Source organism: Pinus tabuliformis, chromosome 9 (assembly GCF_031772625.1).
Source record: "Pinus tabuliformis cultivar Carrire ecotype Pingquan chromosome 9, CPIR1, whole genome shotgun sequence".
NCBI lineage: Eukaryota > Viridiplantae > Streptophyta > Pinopsida > Pinales > Pinaceae > Pinus > Pinus tabuliformis.
The window spans coordinates 555,975,293-555,992,800 of NC_142307.1; positions in this window are offsets into that span (position 1 = coordinate 555,975,293).

Here is a 17,508-nt window from a genome sequence, read left to right on the forward strand (position 1 = left end):
ATTATACGTTATTATTATTATTACTTTTTGTTTGGTAGTTAAGGTAAATTTGATTTGGTCAAGTTATCCATGGTTTTTGAGCTTGGGGTTTATGTGAACCCATGGTATTGACCCAAAGTATTTATGTAGAATATAGCCTATTTAAAGGTAGACATTAAATTCATCTTAACTTTGAATTTACCGAGTGTTAAGAGGGATCAAATATCTTGAGATGCAAACTTAAAATTTTAGAGTGAAAAAAGATTTGAATTTGAGTTAAGATGGATCTAGACTAGTATATATGACTGCACTACATTAGTTATTTTTCAATTTTTTTTTTGAATTTTAGCAACATGAGATGTATTATGTAGTAATTGTTTTGATATTTATTATGGATTGATGTTTGTAAGCATTTATCAACCATTTAATTTATATATATAAAAAAAAATAGTTAAGCCAATAGGCCCTCTCCAGCACAATATAGTAGAGATGTTGTAATGTAATGTAATGTCCTATAAACATTTTGACAATAAGATAATTAATAATTAATAATTATAATTGTGAATAAAACATTTTGATTCAATGAAAATCACATAATGAAAAAAAATAAAATTATATTTATAATTAAAATTGGATCTATTTTAACTTTGAATTTACCAAACACCTGTAAAAATCAAATCACTTGAAACACAAACTATTTTTTAGAGTGAAACAAAATTAATCTCCCTTGATATTGATTAGATCTCTAATCAAAATAGATATCTAAATTAATTTATATATAGTTTTACTCTTTAAAAATACAAATTAAATATTAAAATTTTGTAAAAATAAAAAATAAAAATTCAAATATAATTTGAAATTAAAAACATAAATATATTTAAAATTAAAAAATACGTTTAAAAGGGACAAAAACCATAAAAAAGAAAATTAAAAATATGTTTAAAACGGAGGAAAACAATAAAAAAGAAGAAATATATTTAGAATGGAGGAGAACCAGAAAAAGAAGAATGGATATGTTGAAAATTGGAGATCATATTATGATTCTAAAATATTTATTTGATTTTTGGAGATCTTATTATGATTCTAAAATATTTAATTGATTTTTGTGATTTATTAGGCTTATGTTTAAAATATTTAATTCAAAATTTTTTAGTTTTATTTTATTTTATTTTATAAAACAAGCCCTTTTAATGGCTAATTTTTAATGGCTAAATTTTTTAGTTTTATTTTATTTTATTTTATAAAACAAAGCCCTTTTACCAAGAGTGGCTGCATAATTAAGTTACTGACAGTTAATTAACAATTAAATCTCATAAACGAAATCAATTAATTAATGTTATCAATTTCGTTCACCTAAGCAAGCGCCGCCAGAAACGGTATACTGCACATTTTAAAATCAACCTAACCAGAAACGGTATACTGCACATTTTAAAACGGTATACTGCACATTTTAAAATCAACCTAACCGGCAAAGAACGTGTGAACCACATCGAAGGTGTATACATAAAATGAAGTAATTCAACCAATACAAATAGCAAAAGCAAATATGTTGATTTTACCCCATGATCTCATCGTTAATAATGTGTAATGCTTTGGGTAATTGTAAATATTTAATTATTGCAGTAAATAAATTGGATATCACTATTTAAGTTTATATATTTATTATTTTGATTAAGTTGTAGGTGAGGGAAATTTCTTGACGACGAAAATCATATCTTTTATATGCCATGTAGTTAGCATAAACAATTACCTATCCCTAACTACTTTCTTGAAGATTTATTCTCAAAGAAGAGATCAAGAGGGTATTGGTACCTCAGATAAAGAAAGGAAAAATAAAGGAGAGATTTTCGTGTTGTGACATGTTAACATTGTTAGTCTTACATGAAACATTCTGCATAACATTCTACATGTGAGTAACAGCTTCTACATGTGAGTAACAGCTTAGGACATCTGCATGTGAAACAACTTGGGGGAGACTCGGGGGAGACTTTCCTGAAGGCAAGTCTCATGGTTGGGAGAAAAAATTTGACATATTTAGTCGATTTTGATTCCAAATAGTGGACAGTAATTACTACCGGAATGAGATAAGTATATATAACTTTTTATAGGTTAATTATACTATTGAATTAAAGGATATGTATACTGTTCGGAAAATGTTAAACGTTCAGTTAAGGCATGATGGCTACTAATAGAAATTTATAAACTGTAACTAGTAAGCCTTAAAGAAAACTTAGTAAGATCTATTAAATAGAATAAGTGATTCCTTTTAGAAGAATTATTCTTTTAGAGTTTACAATGCAAACACCCTTAAGGAAAATGTAAAATTTGAAAACAAGATTTCTAGATTAATCTAGAAACTTACTAGAACATAGGAATTTATAGTTCTGGTAAGAAAAGTATAATACTACAAACAGATAAATATTACAGAACAACAAAGGTAGATTCTTCAACACTTTAAATCTTCGTTGCTAAGGAAATACCAGTAATGAACAAGAAATTAAGTTCTGAGGCCAAACCATACTTTTTGACATATTCTGGACAAAAGAAAAGAAGAATTTTGTCCTAAGAAAAAGGAAAGAAAAACTAAAACGGTCATATGAAGTAAGTAACAGTATCGCCAATCAAGAATTAGAAAATCTGAAGGAAAATCCAAACCCAAAACTGAAACAATTAAGCAAGGGATATTCACGTAAAGAATACTTCGAGACTAGATGCAAAAATAAAGTTAAAGATTTATATATAACAAGTATGGCTATGACGGGACGCCAGTCGAAACCCTAATTGTTTCCAGAAATAAAAATTAAATAACAAGAACAGAATATATAAAAGAGCCAACTTGGTTGGATAAATCATATCTCTGAGAAAATATAGAGTAGAAAGGGTATAAACTGACTCTCTTCATTTACACAAACCAAGTAGCTATATTTATATAAATAAAGCACGACAATTCTCCATAATAAAACTCCTTATCTCGTAAGGAATTTCCAGTTACAATAATTACCAACTATAATCGAAACAAGATCAGTCATGATTAGTTACAAAACCAGGTTTGGCCACATACCCAGACCTTGAGATAGTGTGAACAATGACTGTATGACCTGAACTCGAAGAATTTAGCCACATGGGCCTTTTTACACAGAGTCCCAAGAAACATACAAATCCTTATGGAATCAAACTAAGCCTAGACCAAGAGAAACATAGCTGGATGGTCTCTTAACCAATTTCCACTAAGAGTTGAAGCCTTCAAGAATCTAGAACAAGTTTTCACATACCTGAAGGCCGGAGGAAGAACAAGTCTGCAACCCTCAGCAGGATTCCGGGAGGTAAGCCTCGATCAACCATTCTCGAGCGGTAAGAAACCTTCGCGAAACCTAGCAAGCCAAGAGAAAAGATTACTTATACACAAAAATAAAAATAAAATGCAGCTAATGATGTTTCAAACAAAAACTCAAAACCTGTACCTGGCTAGGATTCCAACTACAAAGCATCTCTTTCAAAACATTGAAACACCAGGTAGACTGGCTGCAAACCTAGGAACCAAACATATAATCAAGGCAAGATTGTAACAGTGCAAGAGGAACAATTTCAATCATTGTAGAATGGTAAAAACGACTCTGTGCGAAAACTGAAGCTTAGTCCAGAACCGGATTTCCCTACGAGACAGAAAACATAATACCGAAATACTCCATAGTCTAGCTAACAATAGTGATAAGGGTTTTCTTGCTACTGTCGGATGAACTCACAACACAGAGGACCATCGATGAGGAGACGGAAGACTCCAGAATCCTGCTCCCGCCAATGCTCGGGAGGCCAAATTCATTGTATTAGAGCTAAGCATAAACACTTTGTAATTATCATAAAGATAATTCATATGTGAAATGGGGACCCCATTGATTATTAACCATTAATGGATATCCCATTTTATATTACGTATCTGCTTGGTGTAAAAGACATTAAATCATATATGTCAAATGCACTAAATTCGATGTTAATACAATGTAAATATATATGTGTAAAAAAGAAAAGAAAATTTTCACTGTTTTACCATTATTTTATTATGTTAATGTTTAGAGACATGACAAGTGGTGTTAGAGCACTCAGGTTGCAAAACTGAGACTTCTGGAACAAATGAATAACAGTGTTTGTGATGTGCACACACAAAGAGAGAGAGAGAGAGAAAGAGAGAGAGAGTGGAAAAAGTGAAAGGAAACTAACATGAAGAGGACTGGGCTTAAACCACATAGGCCCATGACAGAAATGGGACCAACATCCTTTCCAGAAGCCAATCTTGAGGTATGGGTACAATTGGGAGAGAAGCCACGCAATACCAACGCTGCCATTTTTGAAACAATACAAAAATTAAAGGACGAAATGGCTAGGCTACGGGCAGATAATGAAAGAATGATGCAAGAATAGGAGAAAATTATGAAGAGTTTGTCTAATAGATAGAATCAATGGCAACTGATTCCCAGTCCGGAACATGGAAACATCATTGGAGAGTAGGAATTCATAAATGAAAACTCAAAAGCAGAAGGGGGTGAAGAGAATCAAGAGGAGGAATCTGATAATATTTCAGATCACAAAAGGAAAAAAACGACAGAAAATTGAGTTGTAAGGTGAGTTTCGAAATATAAAACCTTCCCTCTTTGATGGTGAAGAGGAGGAAGCTACTGAAGCCTGGTTTATCAACATGAATAAGCATTTTCAATTGTATGAATGTGATGATACTCTGAAGCTGGCTCGCTGAGACATTTATCGGTTTCAATGAAAGGCCACCTTGTGGTGGGAGGAGGTGAAGACAGTGCATGGGGTTAATGGGAAGAACATAACTTGGGAAAAGTTTCAAAGGTATTTTAAGGAAAAATTCTTAACTGGAAGATTTTACGATGAAAAGACAAAAGAGTTTCATGATCTTCGATTGGGTCAACTATCCATAGACGAATTCATAACAAAATTCAAATCCTTGCTGCAATATGTTCCTTACATATGGGAAGAGAAAAAAAAGGTGCAAAGATTTATCAGCAGTTGGCCATTATTCATGAAGGAACGTCTCGAATTTGACAATCTAAACACCATGGATGAGGTTATACGAAAGGCTCGTATATGCTATCAGCAAAACAGACCGAAGGGTGATGGAGGAAAGAGGTGGTCTGATAAAAAGGGAATAAATTTTCTCTCTGGCAGCAAGGGAAATAATACTGCTATCAACAAAGGACCCCATAAAGGTCAACTAAACAGAAATATGAACAGAAATCAGCCCAGATTCAAATTTCCAAGTGAGCCTAAAACAAATGAACAATCTAGAAAAATAGAAGTGGAGATAGTAGCTAGACCTCCAGTACAGTGTTGGGGATGTGGAGGACCACATTATGTTAAAAATTGTCCGTACCGCAAGGGAACATATCAAGTGGCACAACTTCAGGAAGCATCAATTGTAGGAGAAGTAGCGAGGAGCATTTCTAAAATCAATGCAACCCTCGAAAATCATCGGGAAAAGTACCAACCAACAATGGTATAATTCAAAGGTAATATTCGACCAAACTATATCTATTTTGATTGATCCAGGAGCTACTTTGAGTTATATAAGCCCAAAAATGGTTGAGCAATGTCATTTGCAATCTATTAAATTTAAAAACCCTTGGCTAGTACAACTTGCCACAGGGGCAAAGAGAAGGGTGTTGGCTAAAGTCAACAATTTCCCTCTGAGACTAGCAGGTCAGCCTATTATGGAAGATTTGAATGTCTTACTGTTAGGATCATATGATGTCCTAATAGGTATGGAATGGTTGGAGAAACATTGGTCCCTCATTAATTGTAAAGACAAAACTATTAATTACATGGATGAAGAGGGTATGAGACAAGAAATTCAGGGTATACGAAGACCACTAAAAATAAGACCTATAACAACCTCTCAATTAGTGAAATGTATTCGAAAGGGATGTCAGATTTATGCCATACAAGTGGAGTATATCAATTCAACAGAAAAATTTAGTACTCTAGAAAATATACCTGTGATACAAAATTTTCCAGATGTATTTTCTCAGGAGATTCGAGGACTACCTCCAAAGAGGAATATAGATTTTACTATTGAGCTTATTCCTAGAGCTACCCCAGTATCCTAAGCCCCTTATCGTATGAGCGTACCTGAACTGACTGAATTCAAAATGTAGTTACAAGAACTACCTGATAAAAAGTATATACGCCCAAGTGTATCACCTTAGGGAGCCCCTGTACTCTTTGTCAAGAAGAAAGAAAGAACCTTACGAATGTGCATGGATTATCGACAGCTAAACAAGTTGACAGTTAAGAATAAATACCCTTTGCCTCTTATTAATGAATTTTTTAGCCAAGTAAAGGGGGTGACATTATTTTTGAAGATTGATCTTCGCTCAAGATACCATCAAATTAGGATTAAGGAGGAAGATATAGCCAAAACATCCTTTAGAACTCACTATGGGAACTACGAGTTCATTGTGTTATCATTCGGGCTAACTAACGCTCCTGTGACTTTTATGTGTCTAATGAACAACATTTTTCATCAATATTTTGATAAGTTTGTACTAATCTTTATTGATGATATATTAATCTATTCCTGGAACATTGAAGAGCATAAGGAACACCTACGAATTGTCCTACAAACCTTGAGGGAGCACCAACTGTATGCCAAGTACAACAAATGTGATTTCTTTAAGGAACAAATTCAATATTTGGGACACATCATTACCAAAGATGGGATTGTTGTGGACCCAGAGAAAATAAAAACCATAATGGAATGGACAGTACCCAAGAATGTAGCTGATATAAGATCGTTCATGGGTCTGGTTGGATACTATAGGAGATTTTTTGAAGGATTTTCTAGGGTGGCATACCCCATTACCTCTTTGCAAAAGAAAGGGAAAACCTTCACTTGGACCACAAAATTTCAAAGAAGTTTTGATCAGCTAGAGCATTTGCTTACTACCGCACCTATTCTAAGTATTGCGAACCCAAATAAAGAATGCACCATTTTCACAGATGCCAACAAGGAAGGTGTTGGTGGCATGCTAATGCAGGAGGGGAGAGTTATTACTTATGAGTCTCAGAAACTTAAAAAGCATGAACAAAAGTATTTGGTTTACGATATGGAGCTGAGGGTAGTAATCCACGCATTAAAAATGTGGTGACATTATTTGTTGGGTAAGAAGTTTTTATTAATTATAGATCATCATAGTTTAACTAACTATTTCAAGCAGCCTACTATGAATTCTTGACAAGCCTGCTGGATCGCTTTTTGAGTGAATTTAAATTTGACATCAAACACATAAAAGGAAAAGAAAACTGTGTTGCAAATGCCTTAAGCTGAAAGGTAAACTGCGCTTATGAAGTCTCTTTTAGTGAGGTGCATACCACTTTTAAAGAGAAGATTAAAGAAGCAGCAATACAGGATCCTGAATATAAAACTTTATGGCAGCAAGCTAAAAATCCGGACAACAACAAACAACAACTAGGATATGAGGTAAATCAAGAAGGTATGTTGATTTATAGAGGGAGAATGTATGTTCCAAATCAGAAAAATATTAAACAAATAATTTTAGACAAATACCACAAAATTCCTTGTGCAGGCCATCCCAGATATCAGAAATTAATCACTACACTCAGAAAGGAATATTTCTGGCCCGGTATGAAAAAAGAGGTGGTTGAATACTTGGCTCACTGTTTGGAGTGTCAACAAGTGAAAGAAGAATACTAGCACCTAGCTGGATTACTCCACCCATTGCCTATTCCAGAATGGAAATGGGAAACTATTTCCATTGATTTTATTACGGGGCTACCTAAGTCTAAAAAGCAGAATGATTCAATAATGGTGGTAGTAGACAAGCTGAGCAAGTCTGCTCACTTTGTACCAGTACAGTCTACTTTTAAGGCCGTTCAAATTGCTAACATATTTATGAAAAATATCTTTAGATTCCATGGAATACCAAGGGCCATCATTTCTGATTGTAATGTAAAATTTACATCAACTCTTTGAAAAGCCTTATTTAGAGTTTTAGGCACACAATTACACTTTAGTATTGCCTATCACCCTCAGACAGATGGGCAGACTGAGCGGGTGAATAAAATAGTGGAAGATATGTTGCGAACTTATGTAATACAACAACCTTCTAAATGGGAGGATTATATACATTTGGTGGAGTTTTCCTACAACAACAATTACCATACATCCTTAAAAATGAGTCCTTTTGAAGTATTATACAGACGTAGGTGCAGGACACCCTCGAGTTGGGGCGATCTGGAGGATAAGTTAATGCTGGGTCCTGACATGTTAAAAGAGATGGAAGATATGGTTAAAAAGGTGCACTCCAATTTAAAGACTTCCTAGGATCGACAGAAAATTTTTGCTGACCGTAAGAGAAATTTTCAAGAGTTTCAAGTCAGAGATCATGTTTACGTTCGTGTATGAGCCAAGAAGAGTACTCTGCATTGGATTGGGTGTGCTAAATTAGCACCCCAATTTTGCAGTCCCTTCCAAATCCTGGCCTGAATTGCACCTTTGGCCTATCAACTTTCTTTGCCCAGCCACATACGTGTGCATAATGTTTTTCATGTTCCTGTGTATATATATATATATATATATATATATGATCCTAACCATATAATCAATTGGCAGGATATACCGGTAATTAGATCATTTATGAGGACATAGTGTGTTATGAATAATTACCAAGATAGACTACCAAAGGAAAAGATGACTAAATTTATTTTACTATGTGTAGGTCGAACCAGATGGCGAGTTTTTGGTCGAACCCTAGGTTATACTAGATCAGAGAGAAGCAATGTTGCAAAGACGAGTTATCACCTAAGTTAAAGTGCAATAGCAACACTTTGGACCAGAGGAGGCCACTTGGGAGGACGAACAGGTTATGAGGGACACTTGTATATCTATTTGTAGCAGAGAACCATTGGGGCAATGTTTAATCTTAGGGGGGAAGATGTAATGTCCCCAGTAATTGTAAATATTTAATTATTGCACTAAACAAACTAGATATTACTATTTAAGTTTATATATTTATTATTTTGATTAAATTGTGCATGAGGCAAATGTATTGATGATGAAAATCATATAACTCTCACATGTTAGGTAGTTAGGATAGGCAGTTACCTATCCCTAACTACTTCCTTGAAGCCGTATTCTCAAGGAAGAGATCAAGAGGATATTGGTACCTGAGATAAAGAAAGGATAAATAAAGGAGAGGTTTCCGTGTTGATATGTTAGGCAGACCCAAAATCTAAGTCTGGTTAAGACCATATAGCTGTGACATGTTATGATTGTTTGTCTTACAGGAAACATCCTGCATGTGAGTAACAGCTCGAGGGATACTTTGGCCTGAAAGCGAGTCTCATCGTTGGGAGGAAATTTGGTGTATTTAGTTGATTTTGATTCCAAATAGTCGACAGTAATTACTACTGGAATCAGATAAGTATTTATAATTTCCTGTAGGTTAATTATATTGTTGAATTAAAAGATATGTATATTGTTGGAAAAGGTTAAATGTACTGGTTCAGTTAAGGCATGATGGCTACTAATAGAAGTTTATAAACTGTATTCTAGTCATCTATAAAACTAGTAAGCCTTAAAGAAAACTCAGCAAGATCTATTGAATAGAATAACATAGTTATTTTAGAAGAATTATTCTTTTAGAGTTTACAATGCAAACACCCTTAAGGGAAATGTAAAATATGAAAACAAGAATTTCCATATTAATCTAGAAACTTACTAGAACAGAGGAATTTACAGTTCTGGTAATAAAAGTATAACACTACAAACAGGTAAATATTGTAGAACAACAAAGGTATATTATTAAACAGTGTAAATATTTGTTGCTAAGGAAATACTAGTAATCAACAAGAAATTAAGTTCTGAGGCCAAACCATACATTTCCACATATTCTGAACAAAAGAAAAGAAGAAATTTGTTCTAAGAAAAAGGAAAGAAAAACTAGAATTGTCATATGATGTAAATAACAGATTCACCAATCAGGAATTAGGAAATCCGAAGGAAAATCCAAACCCAGAACTAAAACCTAAATTAAGCAAGGGACATTCGGGTAAAGAAAACTTTGAGACTAGATGCAAAAAGAAAGTTAAAGATTTATATATAACAAGTATGGCTATGACGAGACGCGGGTCGAAACCCCAATTGTTTCCATAAATAAAAATTAAATAACAAGAACAAAACATATAAACAGTCTTGAAGCAAATATAATGGAAAAACAGCTAATGCTTTCTCTAAGAAAAGAACAACGAAGAAAGAGCCAACTTGGTTGGATAAATCGTATCTCTAAGGAAAATATGGAGTCTGAGAAAGGGTATAAACTGAACCTCTTCATTTACACAAACCAAGTAGCTATATTTATATAAATAAAGCACATAAATTCTCCATAATAAAACTCCTTACCTGGTAAGGTATTTCTAGTTACAATAATTTCCAACTATAATCCGAATAAGATTAGTTAGGGTTAATTACAAAACTAGGTGTAGCTGCATACCAAGAACTTGAGATAGTGGGAACGATGGCTCTATGACCTGAAATCAAAGAATTTAGCCACAGGGGCCTTTTTACACTGTCCCGAGAAACATACAAACCCTTATGGAATCGAACTAAGTATAGACCAAGAGAAACAATATAGCTAGATGGTTTTTTAACTAATCTCCACTAAGAGCTGAAGCCTTCAAGAATCTAGAACAAGTTTTCAAATACCCGGAGGTTGGAGGAAGAATAAGTCTACAACCCTCAGTAGGAAACCAGAAGGTAAGCCTCGATCAACCATTCTTGAGCGGTAAGAAACCTTCGATGAAACCTAGCAACCAAGAGAAAAGATTACCTATACACAAAAATAGAAATAAAATGCAGCTAAACGATGTTTCAAACAAAATCTCAAAACCTATACCTGGCCAGGGCTGCGGCTACAAATCATCTCTTTTGAAACAATGAAACACTAGGTCGACTTGCTGCAAACCTAGAAGCCAAACATATAATCAAGGCAAGATTGTAACAATGCAGGAAGAACAATTTCAATCATTGCAGAATGGTAAAAATGAACCTGTGTGAAAACTGAAGCTTGGGCCAGAACCAGATTTCTCTTCCAGACGAAAAACATAATACCGAAACTACTCCATAGTCTAGCTAATAATGGTGATAATGGTTTTCTTGCTACTATCAGATGAACTCACAGCATGAAGGACCTTTGATGAGGAGATATTCCCGAGGAGAAGCCGACAACTGGGGAGCAGACGGAAGACTCCAGAATCCTTCTCCTGCTAACGCTCAGGAAGCCAAATTCACCGTATTATAGCTAAGCTCAAACAATTTTTAATTATCATAAATATAATTCGTGTGTACAACGGGGACCCCTTTGATTATTAACCATAAATGAATATCCCATTTGATATTATCTATCTGCTTTGTGTAAAAGAAATTAAATCATATATGTCAAGCGCATTAAATTCGGTGTTAATACAATGTATATATATATATATATATATATATATATATATATATATATATATATATATATATATATATATATCTATATATATATATATATATATATATATATATATACACACACATTAAATTTTTATTGTTTTACCATTATTTTATTATGTTAATGTTTAGAGACATGACATAATGCCAACTATTTTCATCGTTGTGAAGAAGATTTAACATTGCCTCAAAATTATTGCAGTGCAACATACATGCAATTCCCTTCAAACAAGAAGTTACTTCGAGGAATCTTCCAATCATGGTATATAAACACATTCTCACTAAAACTCCATTATGTGTGCGAATCTTTGCATAAGAGTATATGTAAATGATGAATAACATATAAATGAAGTTTAATTTCTAGACACTAAGTTATTTGGAAAATTCCTTAAGTTTTAGTAAATAACTAAATTTTTACACAAAATTACCACATTTCCAATATATTTGCAAATTTTTGCATATAAATACATATAGGTGATATCACTATCTATATTCTTTGTCTAACAATGTCACAATTTCCCTTGGACAACAAATTTCTGGCTGAAATTGGTTGAGAAATTTTTCAAGAAAACTTATATATATATATATATATATATATATATATAATATAAATATATGTCTAACAAGACCACGATTTTGCTTGGACAACAAATTACTCGTTGAAATTTGTCAAGAAGTTATTCAAAAAAGCTCTTTATATATATATATATATATATATATATACAATGCAAGTATGTTTAACCAATAGCTTGAGCCACATAAAATCAACAAAATTTGAAACTATAAGGGCCAAATTGGTTGGTTAGTCCTAAAAACACCTTCAAGAACTTCTATTGATGGTGTTGGACTCACCAACATTCAGGGGATATCCATGGTATGAAGTCCCAACTAGACCTCACACTGTTTGGTGTAGGAGCCTCATCCGGTACGATGGCCCGGTTGCCATTATCTTAGAGATTTGCCTTAGCTCTTGTTGTTCATCACATGAGAGTGTTATGATTATAACTTCAAGAAATCGAATTGAGTATGATTGGTGAGTGTGTAATATAACTCTATGTTCGGGTTCTCTTATTGTCCAAAGGGGGAAGTAAAGTGAGCCTCTCTTTTAGATGGAATAGTCCCAACCTAGGAAGAAAGACACGTGGACAACAACAATGGTCTATCGAGCATCTAGTGGAATAGTCCACAGCGGATGCAGTAGTCGTGAAAACCAAAGTTCAAGGGAAACCACGTACACCATCCAGCGGAGTAGTCCACATGGGGGTGACGATCGTTAAAATCAAGGCAACACAAATATGGTTTGTCTAATGTTCGTTGAAGTAGTCCACACATATGGGACAACAGTGATAAAAAATACAACACATCTTCAACAATATGAGTACTAAAATAACGAAGTAATTCAACTATCTTAGTACAGGTTAAGAACACATGCATTACAAACGTTTAAAGAATAGTCTTACAAACGGATACAAAACATGCGTGAAAATGTGTTGTCTTGATACAACCTTCTGAATTAAGTAAAAGTTCCAAGACACATCTGTACACCATACATCACTAGTCCTAGTAGTGGGACATTGGAGCCACTCCTCGCTCCTCAAAGAGCAAACTACAGACTCTCAAGGCTATGTGGGAGGAGCCAAGGTGAGAAGTCCTTTGCTCATACAATGAGGGGGTATATATTGCCAAGGGGGGGATAATTGACCCTTGTGATTCTTTGACTTCCTATGAGTTTTCAGCTTTACATGACTCTTCAACTTCATATGTGGGTCTCTTGGACTTCCACTTTACATTACATTGATTATAACAGGTATGGCCTATAGTAGTGATGTGGCCGAGACAAATCATGACACGAACATGACACTGCTGACATGTACTGGCTGACTATGGTGTTCGTGTCAAGATGATGTGCTGCCGAGTGATGGTATGATCTTAGTGTAACATGTCTTCACTTCTGCATGACAAAGTGCACGGGGTCTTCGATGGTCTTGGTCTTTGCTTGATGGTGCATGTGTATGTGTCCCTTTTGCTCACTGCTTGATGTGCTTCATGCATTCGATCAACTGTGAGTAAGTCTTCTAGCATGTGCCTATTCTTCATCCTGTCCGTCATTGAGCCATGTTTCATTAATGTACCCGTTCCTGTAATCACTCGTGATGAGACGATATCAAATACAAAAATCTGCTAGTCTAACATGATGCATTGTTTTCCGTTTCGGTGCAAGTGACTGGGAGAGGGACAAGGCACTAAAACAGTACAGAGCACAGCTCAAGTCGGGATGCGAAGCTCTAGAGAATTGTCGAGAAAAACTATGCAGATGTCATTGGGAGGCAGATTTGCACAATCTGAGACAATAGTGGCAACTACAAGGATAATCCCAGCTGGGAGGCAAAATTGTGCAGTTTCCAGGAGGAAGACTAGGTAGGATGTTGGGGAAATGTTGGGCCAATTTGCGCAATTTTCAAGGGGAGCACTGGGCAGGTCATCCACATAGGATTTGTGTAGTTTCTCTTGGGAAGACAGAGCGGGCAATAGGAGGCACTGGTAGGAAAATTTGCACAATTTTCAGAGGAGAATAGGATCAGGCGGTAGGAGTTGCTGGTCAAAATTGTGTGATTCTGGGTGATAGTCTGGGATAGGTAGCGGGGGCTCCTAGACATAATTGCACAATTTATGAGCTAATTGCAGAGCGGGGCAGTAGGGCAGGTGACAGACAAATCTATGATATTTTTTGAGGGAAAGCAGAGCAGGCTAGCAGGGAAGCATGCCTATCATATCTGTTCAATTTCCTAGGATAGTGCAGTGATAGGAAGCAGAGGCCTGTCCCACATGTCTGCGCAGTTTCTGCGGGAAGTATAAGGTTGTCACGTTGGACAAGTTCTGCGCAATTTTGAAGATCAGTGCAACCCTAGGTCATAGCTCAAGTGATTTTTCCTTTTGACCAGTGGGAGGCTTGATGGGTGATCTTGCGAGAAGGTTAGACTAGATCAGGTTTTGGGACAACTTCTGCACAGTTCCAGGAGGCAGACATCTGGCTCATTTTTGGAATTGCACAGTGCAATTTTCCCAAAGGACAACCTCAAACTCTGTATAGTTCTAGGCAACAGTGCAAGGTCATTGAGATCGAGGTTTGGTTGAAGGAGGGTTATCCGATCAACCGATTTTTAGGAAAAATGACTAAGTGTGAAAGCAAGTGAACTTGTGCATTCATGACATTTTGATCACACATATAGAATGACTCGATGACAAGACACCTCAAACCAATAAGACAAGCATGTGGTTAGTGGGACCAACTCAAGGGTTAAGAGTGACAAGTGCGGCACTTGAGATAGATCTTAGAATGACCGTGACGACACTTTCGCGACAATGATTACAAATTTGTGTGAGTGCGATCAATGTTCACAGGGTGAAAACAACTCATACACACAAAGAAAAACCTTGAAAATCTAGAACAAACTCGCAAGAAATACATAGAAATAAACATGCCAAAAGACGATCGGTGGTCAATCAAGCAAAAAGGGTGTGAAGACTTGACAATATCTTATGGGATGAGCCCAATTGTTTGCGACCATCAAGGGGAAAACCAAGGAAGGATCGGAAATTTGGATGGAGGCCAAAATTTTGGAGGGTGTTGTAGCCACTACAACACCTTCAAATATTTTTAACCCTAAAAACACCTTTAACATCTTCAAATCCTTTTAATCCCTAATTAAAATAAATTCTAACCATATGAATAACACAAGTGTGCCCACAAGGCTAATCACTATCCAAAAGTGTCCATGACATTCATTTAAGCTTTTCAACTAAATTACACAAAATCATGGATTGTTTAATGAAAATTATATCAATCTCTTTTAAATGTTCTGTGAAGATTTTTTCTTATGTAGTCTTCACCATAAACCTAGGATTTAACTCTTGAATTATATTCCTGAAAGCATATGAACAACCTACCTTGATCATCGTGTCCAACACTTCATTACATGGTTGGTGCAAGCCCAACCATCATATTTGAGATCCACTAGTAGTTTCTACTACCAACCAACCATCACAAGAGGCAAAGTTTTCCTCTATCCTTCTAGCCTTAACTTTTCATTCTAGAGACTTGTTACATCCATGTTTCCGAGGATGGCAGATGATTAGGGAACCTAAAATTTCCTCTATCCCTATTGAAAAATTCAAGCATACAACCATATATATAAATTTATTAACCAATCTATTCAACAAGAAACCACATGTATTCATACAATTTCATTCATCATTTTCATGTAAATACATGAATAACTATATTTCCAATTAAAGAATGTGGATACATATAAGAAAATTACTTTTTACGGACAATTGATATGGGAAATTCTTGGGCAACTCCTAGCCAAGCCATAATACCATAAAAGGAAAAATGATAACTCATTGGATAATGGGCTAGGTGAAGGAAGTTCTTCACTACCATGAAAACATCAGAGAGCTCCTTTGCTTGCTAAGTTGGGGATCTAAAAAAATTCTAGATGCCTCTCATTTAGTTATCATAGCAATACAAAATCCCTTTACTATTCTATAGCCACTCGCAATTCATGACCTCCTATACTCAATTAAGTTCTTGAGCTCCCTTAATAGTCTTCAACGTGCAAAATTCATTCTTTGAGAACCCAAAAAACACATATTCACTCAAAACATATTAACAAGATTTCCTCTCAAAAATGAAAACATTATACATTTGTTGCACTTAATACCCATGCACTTATGGTCTCTCTATGCATGAATTTATCTATAAATAAATTTTTTTATATTGTTTTCCATTTCTGGGTCTCCTCCACTTTTACAATTCTCTACATTCAATATAATATGCTATTGTACACCCCCCATGTCTATCTCAATCATCCAGGCATATTTGTGGGTTCATTTCAAAATCCAATCTATGTAGTTATCCCATTTCTTTCATTGAATTTTGAAGCAACATTTCAACTGCTACTTGAAATTCCACAATTATAAGGGTGACTACTCCAACTATCTTGTCATTAAAAAACAATGATATTTTGTGGTTTAGATTTAAATTTGAATTTCATGATAAGGTTTTGGAGAAACAATTATTGAAATCCCTTCATTGTTTCTCCCCTCATTGTATCATAGCTCATATTAATGCTCATATGTTCTAGGTCAACTATGCCACCATATTCATTAATCAAACATTTAGATTACACATACACTATTCTTGGATTCATCCAATTCATCTTTATGACAATATTGACACATCCATGCTAACATGGACAATACGATACTATTTACAAAATTAATTATAATTAATTACAAACTATCCAAGGGGTCAATATGATGATGTTAAGAATATTATTACATAGTATAACTAATACATGATATGATCATTTTCCAGTACATTTTCTAGTCCATTTTGCCCAAAATCAGATAGAGATTTTTAAGAATCACAAGTTTAAGTTGTTTAATTGCAAAGTTTGAGTGAAGGGTTTTTAGGGTGTTGAATCTATTTGAGCATTTTAAACAAGGAATTACTCTCTTGTTTGAAATTATATGTCTAGGCTATATAAAAAAAACATTTCATCTATTAGTTAAATTACACCATATTAATAAAATAATAATATTGAATCAACTCATTGAAAATGAGATAAGCCTTAAATATATAAATATTTAATTTTAAATGTAATTCAATTATTAATATTTATTGGTGATTAAAAGGTTAATGAAATTAGAAGTTAGTGCCGTAATAAAAATCCCTAAAAAAATTGGATGTATTTCAAACGAATAATAATATCAAGAATAAGGAAGCCCAAAGGAATTAGAAAGAACATAAAATATTGAAAACAAGAGTTCAAAGTTGGAAATACTATAATGAGTTGTCTTTACTGCGATTTTTTCAAAGCTTTTACAGTGGGTTTTTTTTGGTGTAATTTTTCTAAAATCTGGCAATAATTTATTGAAATCACAAGTTTGATGGGTAATCCCTGCACAATCCAAGTGCCCTAGGGGTTTATCAGGTGTTG